The sequence below is a fragment of the Somniosus microcephalus genome, unplaced genomic scaffold (genome assembly GCF_052327205.1).
Source record: "Somniosus microcephalus isolate GS21.2 unplaced genomic scaffold, FLI_Smic_1.0 unresolved_chr2, whole genome shotgun sequence".
In the NCBI taxonomy this organism is placed as follows: Eukaryota; Metazoa; Chordata; class Chondrichthyes; order Squaliformes; family Somniosidae; genus Somniosus; species Somniosus microcephalus.
Genome location: NW_028225180.1, coordinates 58064359 through 58078892, shown reverse-complemented (window position 1 = coordinate 58078892; position 14534 = coordinate 58064359). Strand labels below are relative to the sequence as shown.

Below are 14534 nucleotides of genomic sequence, written 5' to 3'. Positions count from 1 at the left end.
TCATCGCCAGTAATATTAAAGAGGAGTCATCTCTAGTTATCATTACTGTAAAGAACAAATTTAAATTATGCAATGGATGAGTGAAGTATTCTCTAAATGAATATGAGACCCCAAGTGCCTACTGCAGAGTCCAGAATTTCTCACGAAGGTTCATCGACCTGAAACGTTAAATCTGTTTTTCTCCACAGATGCTGCCTGACCTGCTGATTATTTCCAGCATTTTCTGTTTTTATTTCAGATTTCCAGCATCCGCAGTATTTTGCTTTTTTCCATGAGTTTTGTTCCATTTAGTGTTCAGGGACCATGCGCAGGGCACATTCCCTCTGGGATTACTATCCTTACAATTTCCCCATTGGCGTCCCGGCGCACTGAAGCGGAAAATCTCCCCTTGTTTGTTAAGTGACTGCAACTAACGCCACTCATTGTGCAACATGTTTTCTCGCCGGGTGCCGATTGTTCTATAAAAGGCGATCATTTACTTATCACAGATACATTCAGTCGGAATCGTAAAGCTGGACACAATTTGCACATACGTCTAAAAAAATGGAGCGGCCAACAATTCTGCAGATAAAGAGATTTTACTACCCTATTCTCGCAGCCTTTGGCGCTCCCGGTAAATCAATGTATTCTGTTGTTTAACAGCTGTTGACTATCTCTGTGTTGATGTAAAATATTCTGAGAATGTCCTCATTGCAGAGTCATTGATCCACCGGGATCAGTCGGTGAATATCAGGGGGAATACAACTAGTCATCGCGGCCGCTGAGGCGCTGTTCTGGTTGGTAGATTATCGGCACCAGACACCGTTTGCTGAGGGAGGGCGTGTTGCTTAGTGTCCGTGGTAATCATTATATCTATACCGTTGTTCCTTGTCTATTTAAGTTGATAATTGCTCGGCCTGCAAACACCTCCTCCCATCAGAGGGCAGCTCCCGCTCTGTTACCGAGCAGCTCTCTCCAGGCCTTTAGAAATAGAAAAAGCGCAGAGTTTCCACCTACATCGAATGTTTGTGTCTCAGCTGAATGTAATATTTGAATTCATATCTTTCCCGTAATTGTGTTAAAAATATATTGAATAGAGCTGACATCTGATGCCGCTCCCGAGATCCCCCTCGCCAATTAAACCGATGAGATTAAATGTAAAATTCACCGATTGCTCCCTGAGCCCGCTGTAGTTTTTCATCAAATTGGCTCGGTGCATCACATGGTCCCAGCCTCATGCCAGGATGGTTCCAGCGCTCCACACTGCAATGAAATATGTGTTTGGATGTATCTAAGTGAATCTACTACTTAATTCTCTCTGAATCTGAACAGGTTATAGAACCATCCAAGTTTGCCCTTTAAGAGACTTTAACCTGCAATTGAACTGTCCTTATGAGGTACTGCGGTTTGACCTGGTTGCCGCACATTTCAATTGTGAATGGAGCCTCAATTATTATGCACGCACAGGACTGTCAAAAGTATGAATGGGGGTCACATTTAAAAACACGTAAAACATTAAATACATTTTTTAACATATTTAAAATTAATTAAAATGACATAAAATACATTTTTGTATAAAATATTTAATTATTGAGGAAAAAATTAAATGTTTTTATGGGGCTGAAATAAACTTACCTTTTTGAAGAGCATTATTAATTTAGAAATCAGTTGTCAAATTTAAAGTTTCTACTTTTTATAGCTCTTAAGCGGGTAACTGCAGGCCTTATACTTGCTTTTACCAGGTGTAATAATTTGACAGTCATTCAGTGGGCGGTAGTTGTGCAAAAAGTGCAACTCTCTACCCGCATATGCACTTTTCTTGGACATGGGAATGATCTGTCAAGAGAAGTATTGACAAATCGCAAGTGCCAGTTTTCAGCGCATGCCTGAAACTGGCAATTGTGCTTACACACCTCGTCTGCACGCGTAGGGGTCGCAAAATCCGGCCCATCGGTTCATCTCCCTACAGCAGGCCAGATTTTCCGAACCCACGAGTGTGGACGAGGTTTGAATGAGGAGGAATTTCTTCACCCAGAGAGTGGTGAACCTGTGGAATTCTCTACCACAGAAGGCAGTAGAGGCCAATACATTAAATATATTCAAGAAGGAGTTGGATATATTTCTTAATGCTAAAGGGATGAAGGGGTATGGGGAGAAAACAGGGTACTGAAATTGGATGATCAGCCATGATCTCATTCAATGGTGGATCAGGCTCGAGGGGCTGAATAGCCTACCCCTGCTCCTATCTTCTATGTTTCTATGTTTATACGCATCCATCGGGGCCACGCAAGCGCTGGGTTTAGGCATGCGAAGCGCATGCTCTTAAACCCGGCACTTGCAATCAGTCAATAATCCTCTTGACAGATCATCCGCCTGTCTGGGAGGTGGGCCTCCGCAGGCAGAAAGTTTTGCTTTCTGCACAACTCCCGCCCGCTGAAAACCCTTTAAAAATCTTATGCCTGGTAAAAGCATGCGTAAGGACTGCTTTTAACAGCATGAGTCTTAAGAAATAAAAAATGTTTCTTTTCACTGATTTATAATTTAAACATACTTTAAATTAAGGTAAGTTAATGTTTAGCCCCGTAACAAATTTTAATTTTTTTCCCCAAAAATTAAATTTTTATTTTAAATATTAATTTAATGTTATTTTCATTAATTTTAAATATGTGATTATAAAATATATATTTAAAGTTTTAGTGTGTTTTTTTAGTGATCACCATTCATACGTTTGACAGACATGTCCGTACAGACCTGTCAAAAGTGTGAAGGGAGATTCCCCTTTGATTGGTTCCCAATGGCCCATGTGATCACAGGGGCGCTTGCTAACCCCATGGGCCCCTGGGATACCTGGGCCTTTGCGCATTTCGTAGCGGAGAGGCCCAGGATCGGAAGCCTCGGGACCTACAGAGCCAGCAATTAAAATCGTATATTTTTTCCATCGGAGGCCTCCGTCCGCAGGAAGCTACGGATCGGAAATTCAGGTCCAATACGCTACAATATTTAGTTCAGTGTCCCCATTACTTACGCTTGTCCTTCTTTCTTACAGCGAACTTATTGACAATGGTGATTCTCTCCAATGGAAAATGCGGCCTTTCCAAATGTATCTCTATCTACATGGGGGCCATGGCAACAGCAGATCTACTGGTCATGATCTTCAATGTAATCCTATATCACATTTTGAGTAAACACTTCCCATATTCATTTCTGTCCTACACTGCCGTTTGTAAGTTCATGATATATATGTGTAGTGTCAGCCTATATATGTCGGTGTGGTTTACAGTCTCCTTCACATTTGACCGATTTGTAGCTATGTGTTGTCAGAAGTTTAAAACAAAGTATTGCACAGTGAGAACTGCGGCTGTGGTTATAACAACGCTGTCCTTCTTGGTTTATTTAGAGAACATCCCCTTTTGGTTTGCCTATGAACACAAACAAATAATCAACAATGTTCCCTGGGGTTTCCTTCCCAATGCGGCCTTTTTTTCATCGCCTGCAGGTGTAGCCTACTCCCAGTTAGAAAATATTTTAATTACATATCTTCCTTTTGCTTTGATATAACTGTTTAATTGTTTGACAGTCAGACGTATTTTAGTAGCCAATAGAGCCCGCAGGGAACTCCGGGGACACAGCAGTGAAAATCAGAGCGATCCAGAGATGGAGAACCGAAGGAAATCTATCATTTTACTGTTCATTGTGTCGGGCAGTTTTATATTGTTGTGGCTGACATCTGCCGTGAGTTCTGTAGTTAACAACCTGGCCGTGCATCACCGACTCGATTACACAGCTCCTGCATACATCGCCACTGAAACCGGATATATGCTCATGTATTTGAGTTCCTGTACAAACACGTGTATTTATGCAGCTGCACAAACTAAATTCAGAGAAGAGCTGAAGAAGGTAGTGAAATATCCTTGGACATTTATTCTGATATTGGTTAAAAAAACGAATAATCAAACTAAAGCTTGCTGTCCATACTAGAGTTAAATTACAGCCCGTGTTCCATTTCAGAATGACCGTCTTTCTCTTAGGAGGAAATAGGATTGTTGTTGTGAAAATAAGCATTAATTAGAAACCATTTCTCCCAGTTTTTGCCTTTTGTTTGTGTTCTACTGCTTCCCCCGGGTGAGCATAATAGTTTCCCGCTTAAAACAGCGCACTTCACGATCAAAATTCACAGAGAACTGTCTTGGTTGAGCATCAGCGGTGGTGTAGCTTTTAAAAGCTCGTCCTAATAATTTGCCCGTGACTGCACAAACCACTCTGGGTCCACGTGTATTGTGTATCAGGGAAACAGTCCGTGACTGCACAACCCACTCTGGGACTATGTGTATTGTGTATCAGTGAAACAGTCCGTGACTGCACAACCCACTCTGGGTCTATGTGTATTGTGTATCAGTGAAACAGTCCGTGACTGCACAACCCACTCTGGGTCTATGTGTATTGTGTATCAGTGAAACAGTCCGTGACTGCACAAACCACTCTGGGTCTATGTGTATTGTGTATCAGTGAAACAGTCCGTGACTGCACAACCCACTCTGGGTCCACGTGTATTGTGTATCAGTGAAACAGTCCGTGACTGCACAACCCACTCTGGGTCTATGTTTATTGTGTATCAGTGAAACAGTCCGTGACTGCACAACCCACTCTGGGTCCAGGTGTATTGTGTATCAGTGAAAGAGTCCGTGACTGCACAACCCACTCTGGGTCTATGTGTATTGTGTATCAGTGAAACAGTCCGTGACTGCACAACCCACTCTGGGTCTATGTGTATTGTGTATCAGTGAAACAGTCCGTGACTGCACAAACCACTCTGGGTCTATGTGTATTGTGTATCAGTGAAACAGTCCGTGACTGCACAACCCACTCTGGGTCCACGTGTATTGTGTATCAGTGAAACAGTCCGTGACTGCACAAACTACTCTGGGTCTATGTGTATTGTGTATCAGTGAAACAGTCCGTGACTGCACAACCCACTCTGGGTCCACGTGTATTGTGTATCAGTGAAACAGTCCGTGACTGCACAACCCACTCTGGGTCTATGTGTATTGTGTATCAGTGAAACAGTCCGTGACTGCACAACCCACTCTGGGTCCAGGTGTATTGTGTATCAGTGAAACAGTCCGTGACTGCACAACCCACTCTGGGTCTATGTGTATTGTGTATCAGTGAAACAGTCCGTGACTGCACAACCCACTCTGGGTCCACGTGTATTGTGTATCAGGGAAACAGTCCATGACTGCACAACCCACTCTGGGTCTATGTGTATTGTGTATCAGTGAAACAGTCCGTGACTGCACAACCCACTCTGGGTCTATGTGTATTGTGTATCAGTGAAACAGTCCGTGACTGCACAACCCACTCTGGGTCCACGTGTATTGTGTATCAGTGAAACAGTCCGTGACTGCACAACCCACTCTGGGTCTATGTGTATTGTGTATCAGTGAAACAGTCCGTGACTGCACAACCCACTCTGGGTCCACGTGTATTGTGTATCAGTGAAACAGTCCGTGACTGCACAACCCACTCTGGGTCCATGTGTATTGTGTATCAGTGAAACAGTCCGTGACTGCACAAACCACTCTGGGTGCACGTGTATTGTGTATCAGTGAAACAGTCCGTGACTGCACAACCCACTCTGGGTCTATGTGTATTGTGTATCAGTGAAACAGTCCGTGACTGCACAACCCACTCTGGGTCCACGTGTATTGTGCATCAGGGAAACAGTCCATGACTGCACAACCCACTCTGGGTCTATGTGTATTGTGTATCAGTGAAACAGTCCGTGACTGCACAACCCACTCTGGGTCCACGTGTATTGTGTATCAGTGAAACAGCCCGTGACTGCACAACCCACTCTGGGTCCACGTGTATTGTGTATCAGTGAAACAGTCCGTGACTGCACAAACCACTCTGGGTCTATGTGTATTGTGTATCAGTGAAACAGTCCGTGACTGCACAACCCACTCTGGGTCCACGTGTATTGTGTATCAGTGAAACAGTCCGTGACTGCACAAACCACTCTGGGTCTATGTGTATTGTGTATCAGTGAAACAGTCCGTGACTGCACAACCCACTCTGGGTCCAGGTGTATTGTGTATCAGTGAAACAGTCCGTGACTGCACAACCCACTCTGGGTCCACGTGTATTGTGTATCAGTGAAACAGTCCGTGACTGCACAACCCACTCTGGGTCCACGTGTATTGTGTATCAGTGAAACAGTCCGTGACTGCACAGCCCACTCTGGGTCCACGTGTATTGTGTACCAGTGAAACAGTCCGTGACTGCACAATCCACTCTGGGTCTATGTGTATTGTGTATCAGTGAAACAGTCCGTGACTGCACAACCCACTCTGGGTCCACGTGTATTGTGTATCAGTGAAACAGTCCGTGACTGCACAACCCACTCTGGGTCTATGTGTATTGTGTATCGGTGAAACAGTCCGTGACTGCACAACCCACTCTGGGACCAGTTGTATTGTGTATCAGTGAAACAGTCCGTGACTGCACAACCCACTCTGGGTCCACGTGTATTGTGTATCAGGGAAACAGTCCATGACTGCACAACCCACTCTGGGTCTATGTGTATTGTGTATCAGTGAAACAGTCCGTGACTGTACAACCCACTCTGGGTCCACGTGTATTCTGTATCAGTGAAACAGTCCGTGACTGCACAACCCACTCGGGGTCCACGTGTATTGTGTATCAGTGAAACAGCCCGTGACTGCACAACCCACTCTGGGTCCACGTGTATTGTGTATCAGTGAAACAGTCCGTGACTGCACAACCCACTCTGGGTCCAGGTGTATTGTGTATCAGTGAAACAGCCCGTGACTGCACAACCCACTCTGGGTCTATGTGTATTGTGTATCAGTGAAACAGTCCGTGACTGCACAACCCACTCTGGGTCTATGTGTATTGTGTATCAGTGAAACAGTCCGTGACTGCACAACCCACTCTGGGTCCAGGTGTATTGTGTATCAGTGAAACAGTCCGTGACTGCACAACCCACTCTGGGTCTATGTGTATTGTGTATCAGTGAAACTGTCCGTGAATGCACAACCCACTCTGGGTCCAGGTGTATTGTGTGTCAGTGAAACAGCCCGTGACTGCACAAACCACTCTGGGTCCACGTGTATTGTGTATCAGTGAAACAGTCCGTGACTGCACAACCCGCTCTGGGTCTATGTGTATTGTGTATCAGTGAAACAACCGTGACTGCACAACCCACTCTGGGTCCACGTGTATTGTGTATCAGGGAAACAGTCCGTGACTGCACAACCCACACTGGGTCCACGTGTATTGTGTATCAGTGAAACAGTCTGTGACTGCACAAACCACTCTGGGTCTATGTGTATTGTGTATCAGTGAAACAGTCCATGACTGCACAACCCACTCTGGGTCTATGTGTATTGTGTATCAGTGAAACAGTCCGTGACTGCACAACCCACTCTGGGTCTATGTGTATTGTGTATCAGTGAAACAGTCCGTGACTGCACAACCCACTCTGGGTCCAGGTGTATTGTGTATCAGTGAAACAGTCCGTGACTGCACAACCCACTCTGGGTCTATGTGTATTGTGTATCAGTGAAACAGTCCGTGACTGCACAACCCACTCTGGGTCTATGTGTATTGTGTATCAGTGAAACAGTCCGTGACTGCACAACCCACTCTGGGTCTATGTGTATTGTGTATCAGTGAAACAGTCCGTGACTGCACAACCCACTCTGGGTCCAGGTGTATTGTGTATCAGTGAAACAGTCCGTGACTGCACAACCCACTCTGGGTCCAGGTGTATTGTGTATCAGTGAAACAGTCCGTGACTGCACAACCCACTCTGGGTCCAGGTGTATTGTGTATCAGTGAAACAGATTTATTAAGCATTAAGCATCCAGTACAGAGAAAGTAATACTTCACAAGACGATAGTCACCATCTGTTTGTTGAACCCCAGCGTTCCTTCCGAGTGCCTGTCGTGCGGTCTCTTTATGATCTTGTTATGTTCTGTTGACTGGAGCTTCACATCCTCTGGTTTCACGCTGCTTTCAGTGTTCAAAAGCTGTTGCTTTATGCCTTTATATTCCTTCAAAATACATACAATTTGCAGCTGCTTGGGCTATCTCACCATTCTGACCTTCACAAGTACAGTCTATGATTCCCTCCCTTTTTCTGCTGTGAGTCTTTCTCCGCGAACTTTTACATCTTTTGCCTTTCCCATAGCCCATTATCTATGTTTTCTCCTTCACTGTCTTTTTGTTCTTAACATAACAGAAAATCTACACTATCTCAGCACTATTCTCGCCGATAACATAATATTGGGTTAATTTTATCATCATGCTTTGGTCTCAGCCATTCGCCTTTTTATACAGGCTTTTTAGGTTTTTAACATAGAATTTCACATATTATAGTTATTTAATAATGGTTATAGAATCTTAATAATGTTTACTTATTCCTAGAGGTAAACCAGTGCCCTACAGATCTCTACCTTGAGGGCCAGGCATTTCGCCGACCCCTCAAATGTAAAATCTTACCTATGGGTTTATTCTCCCACATTTATGTAACTCTAAGATATTCTGGGCTGAGATCATATTTAAATGCGATCGGGTTTCGTGCATTAGGTGTTTCAGGTAGCAGGTGTAGAATAGTAAGCATATCATTATTACAAGTTGGGTGATAACCAGTGCATGGGAAATTATCCTAATCCAAGGAGGAATTTCTATGTCGCTATGTTGTATTATTAGCCCTAACAATTTTTGAAACCTACCTTGTGGCATTTATGTTTAACTGGGTAAAACTTAATCAAACTTCTGATGTTACATAGCTCAAAGTCTAACTACATCGGTTACATATATCAAATACAAAATCATTACAAGCTGGACAACTACCAGAGCGTGTGAAATAATACGAGCCTAAGGGTGTGCTGATGTATTAAGCCAAATATCCCACCAGTGTGAATCGTTTTTACTTGTGCTGTCAATTTCATTATCTGCTCTCGAGTTGTCTTGCTCCAAAACATTTAAATGCTTTAGGGAGGAATTCAGTCGCGTCATGAGCTCACTGAAGCCCTCGGACAACAGGGGAATGCAGTATCCGAATTGTGCCACATAATTCCGCAGCTCATACCAAGGGGCTGTGGTGGAAAGGGTGGACAGCTTTAAGTTCCTCAGAGTCCACATCATGGAAGACCTCTCCTGGTCGCTCAATCCCTCCTCTTTGGTGAAGAAGGCCCAGCAGCGCCTATATTTCCTAAGGAGGCTGAAGTGATGCAACCTGTCACCCCGGATCCTCTCTAACTTTTACTGCTGCACAATAGAGAGCATCCTGATGAACTGTATCACAGTGTGGTATAGCAGCTGTACCTCCTATGACCGGAAAGCCCTGCAGTGGGTAGTCAAAACTGCCCAACGCATTACTGGCACCCGGCTGCCGACCGTTGAGAACATCGACTAGAAACGCTGTCTACAGAGGTCACTGACCATCATAAAAGACCCTACCCACCCCAGCCACAGCTTGTTCACCCCCCTGCCATCTGGGGGACGCTACAGATGCATTCGCACCCGCACGACCAGATTTAGGAACAGCTTCTTTCCCAGGGCTGTCATCCTACTGAACGCTGCTAAACTCTAAAGCCTGCACATCTGTCAATGCATTTATTATGTTTCAGTTTATGTTACAAGCCAAATGTATGTTAAATGTCTTAATCAAAACGTACACTCTCGGGAGCCGCAAGCTTACATTTTGTTGTACTGCACTTGTGCACTAACAATGACAATAAAGTTGATTATTATTATTATTAAGTATCTCATTTACTGTCAGTTTCACTTGAGCATAGGTTTTGATATTGAGAAAAACGTGTTGGTTGATGGGACAGGTCCTGATAGACCCGTAAAGCATGGTAGTCGCGGTAGTAGTGACACAGGAGGCACCACCATAACCACCTCATAATGGATTCGTACTGGTTTTTCCCATGCTCTGTTACCTACAAAACACAATTATTACATTCACAGTTAAATTCAGTCTTACAATCATCTCAAGTGACATTACAGCTTAATATCTCATTAACATATCATGCACATAAAAGACTCTCCAGATGTCTCTTTTACTCGTATCCATCTTGTGGATAAATTTTACTAAACATGATTTCTCCTTGGCCCTCAATTGTCCCAATCCAGATTCCAAATAACTCTCCACTTCAATTTAAATTTCAATCCCTCTAACATGTACCAGTGTGTTTAACTCTATTCTGATTGTTTCATTAATTAGATAGTTTCTCGATGGAATATGTGTCAATGCTTTAAAAGTTGTCTCGCTCTCCTGAGCAACATTAACCATTTCATGTCTTGCTGTTGTCAAGTAACTGAGCATGTCTGTGACATGTTCTTCAGTGCCAAATCATCATGCATTTCCGGATGGTAATTTCTTCATACTAACAAACCACATTTGCACACTCATTGGTATCTCAATATGGTGCCACACGTGCCACCGATACAAGCCTTTCTCGGGCTTTCAGGAGATCTATTTAAAAGATTGTCTGTAGGTCTTTGTTCATCTTCCTCTATAGGGTCCCGATGTCTTGCTAGAGGCCGGACTATCGAATTTAGTTTACTTGAAAGGTTCATTATAGGTGGGGACACACATGTTTCCAAGAGAAAGTTATCAATTTACTATTCTTAATGACACATTTCTAACTTTCACTAGAAAGTTTTGAAAATTCCCAATTGGTGGTGTAGTTCTCCTGTTTCAAACTTACACCCTCAATCAGTTCCCTTTAGTTACGTTCCATATCTCATTCATGAGCCCTGGAGGAACTTTACTGTTTATCATAACTCGCAGGGGGTTCTACTCCCGTGACTGCCGCTATTACAGCCCATTGTTTACCCTAATTTCTCTAATTGTTGTACAGTAATGTTACATTGCCAGTGGTCGGTCTCTTGGGGCCGCTGAAGAGCCTCTCTTAGGGCTCCTCGTGAATTATTTAATAGGCTGGTAAAAAGGTAATTGTCTTTTCTTAAGAAGGCTACCTGACAGCTAGCCTCCTCAAGGTTTTGCATTACAGCGCTGGCGTTAACTGCATTAATAATCTGTTGTTGTATTATTGCTGCCAACACACCGACCTGGCCCTGAAGAACCTCAACTTGATTCTGGAGAGCTTCATTCTTGCATTTAAATGTATCCTGATTATCTTCCATCTCTAGGAAGGTCTTTCTATCTTGCTCTACACAATGCACTGCCGCATAAGCCGTAGCTTGTCTTCCAATGAACACAGCAATGTCCTCAAAGAATACTCTCTCACACTTTGTTAGACATCTCAATACAAACGTCTGTAACTGTGTATCCTCGCACTTCGTCATTAAATTCGCTGTATTGTCTACAAGAAAATTGTCACTCGACATTATGCTGTACGTTAAGAGACTATCTGTTAGATAACCTAACTTTCCACAAGAACTTTCGTTGATCAGACGAGGAATCCAAGCAAAAATACAAGCGCCTGCCTTATGCACAATAGACCTGGTTACAGTTAATAGTCACTAGCCCCACGTTTGGCACCAATTTGTAGCCTTTTAAAGCTCGTCATAATAATTTGTCCGTGACTACACAACCCATTCTGGGTGCAGGTATATTGTGTATCAGGTTTATTAAGCATTTAACATCCAGTACAGTGACAGTAATATTTAACAATACAATAGTCACAATCTGTTCATTGAAACCCGGCGTTCCTTCCGAGTGACTGCTGCGCGGTCTCTTTATTCTCTTACTGTCTTCTGTTGACTGAAGCTTCTCATCCTCTGGTTTCGCGCTGCTTTCAGTGTTCAATAGCTGTTGCTTTATTCCATTTCCCCCTTCATAATACATAGCAATTTGCAGCAGCTTGGGCTATCTCACCATTCTGGCCTTCAAAATTACGGTCTATGTTTCCCTCACTTTTTCTGCTGTGAGCCTTTCTCTGAAAACTTTTACATCGTTTGCCTTTCCCATAGCCCATTATCTACGTTTTGTCCTCCACTATCTTTTTGTTTTTAACATAACAGAAAATCTACACTACTCAGCACTATTCTCGCAGTTAACATTGGCTTAATTTTACCATCATGCTTTGGTCTCAGCCATTCGTCATTTTATACAGGCTTTTTAGGTTTTTAACATAGAATTTGAAATATTATAGTTCTGAACTAATGGTTATAGAATCTCAATAAACTTTACTAAATCTTTCAGGTACACATCTTTCCTAGATTGGAGTAGAACATGTGTGCATTAGCGTTAACTGTCTCACACCGCAGGTACTTGAATGAGATGCCCCAATTTAATTAATAGACAGTTTACTTCAGTGTAGAAACAATGTGTTACAATGGTGGTTATTTTTAATTCTGTAATCTTGGTGTGAATGTTGCAGGCGCTGGTCTTCCCATCAGACTCCGCCCCCCATTGTCTCCGGGACCAATAGAACGGGACTTGTCTCCTGATCAGTAACTAATGATGGAGACAGTAGGAACTTGACTCGTCAATGTGACTTTAGACATCTTTGTTCACTGATATTTACTGAAAACCTCAACTGGTCATTACTATGTTGTAATGCTATAACAGGGGAACCTATTGTTAGACCCAACCAGTCTTTGTCGGCCTTTACACTCCACCTGATCAAATAGTTCCAATTACTTTAACCACCCTGTCTCAACATCTCTTCCACCTATTTATATTCATCCATCTAGCGAATTTAAACGTCAACATTGGCAGTGTCAGCTGCAGCTCATTGGGTCGTGCACTCGCCTCTGATTTAGAAGTCCCTGGGTTTAAGTCATTCTCAAAGAACACAATCAATCTATGTTGACACTCCAGCGGAGAGCTGCCTTGTTGGAGGTGCAATCTTTCGGATGAGACGTTAAACCGAGGCCCCGATTACCCACCCAGGTGGTTTTCCCACAATACAACAGTGACTGTACTTCAAATAGCACTTCATTACCTGCAAAGCGCTTTGATACATTCGGTGTTCGTGAAATAAATGCAAATAATGTCATTGTAAAAATGCTTTGTGTTAATTTTATATCCCTTGCAAGTTTCTTTTCATAATCTCTTTTTGTAGCTCCTACTATCTGTTTTGCTGTACTTTGTCTCTTTCACATTCGCCAGGACCTGGGCTTTCTTGCATTATTGTATGTGTTTTATTTTAGTTTGCTGTCTCTTACCCTTACTGTGGAGAGTCGCGGTCTCATCCCGTTCATCTCGGCCTCATCTAAACCTAGAATTATAGTAGCTGTTTCACGTTTCTCCGTTCAAACACTACGTTAAACTCGATCAGGTTATGATTGCAATTGGATAAATGATCACACTCCGTTAGACTGTTAACTTATCTGTCTCAAAACTTATTAATAATTCTAATCTGGCCTGTCCACTTTTTGGTTCTAGAACATCTTGTTGTAGAAAACTATCCCAGACACACTCAAGAAATTCACTACCTTTCTGACAGCGGCAGTCTGCTTATTCTAATCTATATAAATGTTGAAATCCCCCATTAAAAACACTCTGCCTTTGCTCTACACGCGCTTATCTCTGCATTTATACAATCTAGCACGTCACCGCTGCTACCAGGGGGACGATACACAAGTCCCACTACAGTTTTAAATCCATTCCTATGTCTTAATTCTTACCATAAAGTCCCCAGTGTCTGCTGACCCCTCGTTAAGTCATCTCTATTCATTGATATGATTTCATCCTTAATTAGTAAGGCTACCACACCTCCTCTACCATTTTCCCTGTCTTTGCTATAGAGCTTATAACCAAGTATAGTTTACTTTCTAATCCTGGCCATCTTGCAGCCATGTCATAACCTCCACGGTTAATTTGAACTTGCAGTTTATTCAATTAATTGCTTATACTCCGTGCAGCTGTATAATGACCGCTTTTTTGTGCCACCCTCCCTAACCTTTCCTTCAGCTCGAATGTTATACTCACATGTTTCTTACTTCTGTCTCCTGGTTTAATCAAGTTACATATTTTAGATTTCCCCTTTATAATGTACAATTTCTGACTGTTCTATCCTCTCTTCCCTTTCCTTTGTTTTTTTATAACTATTATTGGTGCCACATTTTCAACTTGAGCCCTCCCCTATTTGCTAATTTAAAGTCGTTGAGACCACCCGATTATCATTTCCACTACCTCTCTTATCTCCAGACTGGATGAAAATGATCTCACCGCTTCTTGTGCCGAGGATCTCGCCTCCGCTCTCAGTCCAAACCGCTCACTGAGGTTTCTGAACCTGAGTAATAATAAACTGGGAGATTCAGGACTGAAACTATTGGCTGCGACTCTGAGGAACCCGGACTGTAAACTGCAGGAACTGCAGTAAGTACCAGACTCTGTGAGATTGTGTTTATAATAACTGGATGTCTGACACAGAACATTATTATTAGTATGAATAATAGTGTTAGTAATAAACACTGGTATTTATCCTGAATTATATTGTATCTCTGTTCTGATCTCCAGGCTGCCTGATGTCGGTCTCACAGATTCCTGTGCCGAGGATCCTGTCTCCGTTCTTAGCATAACATGTTCACTGATGGAGCTGAAC

General features: G+C 42.9%; 1 pseudogene; it reads left to right on the top strand.

Annotated features, from left to right (window-relative positions):
• The first annotated feature begins 3093 nt into the window (after window positions 1-3093).
• Window positions 3094-3957, top strand: LOC147092695 (uncharacterized; annotated as a pseudogene).
• The last annotated feature ends 10577 nt before the right edge of the window (window positions 3958-14534 follow it).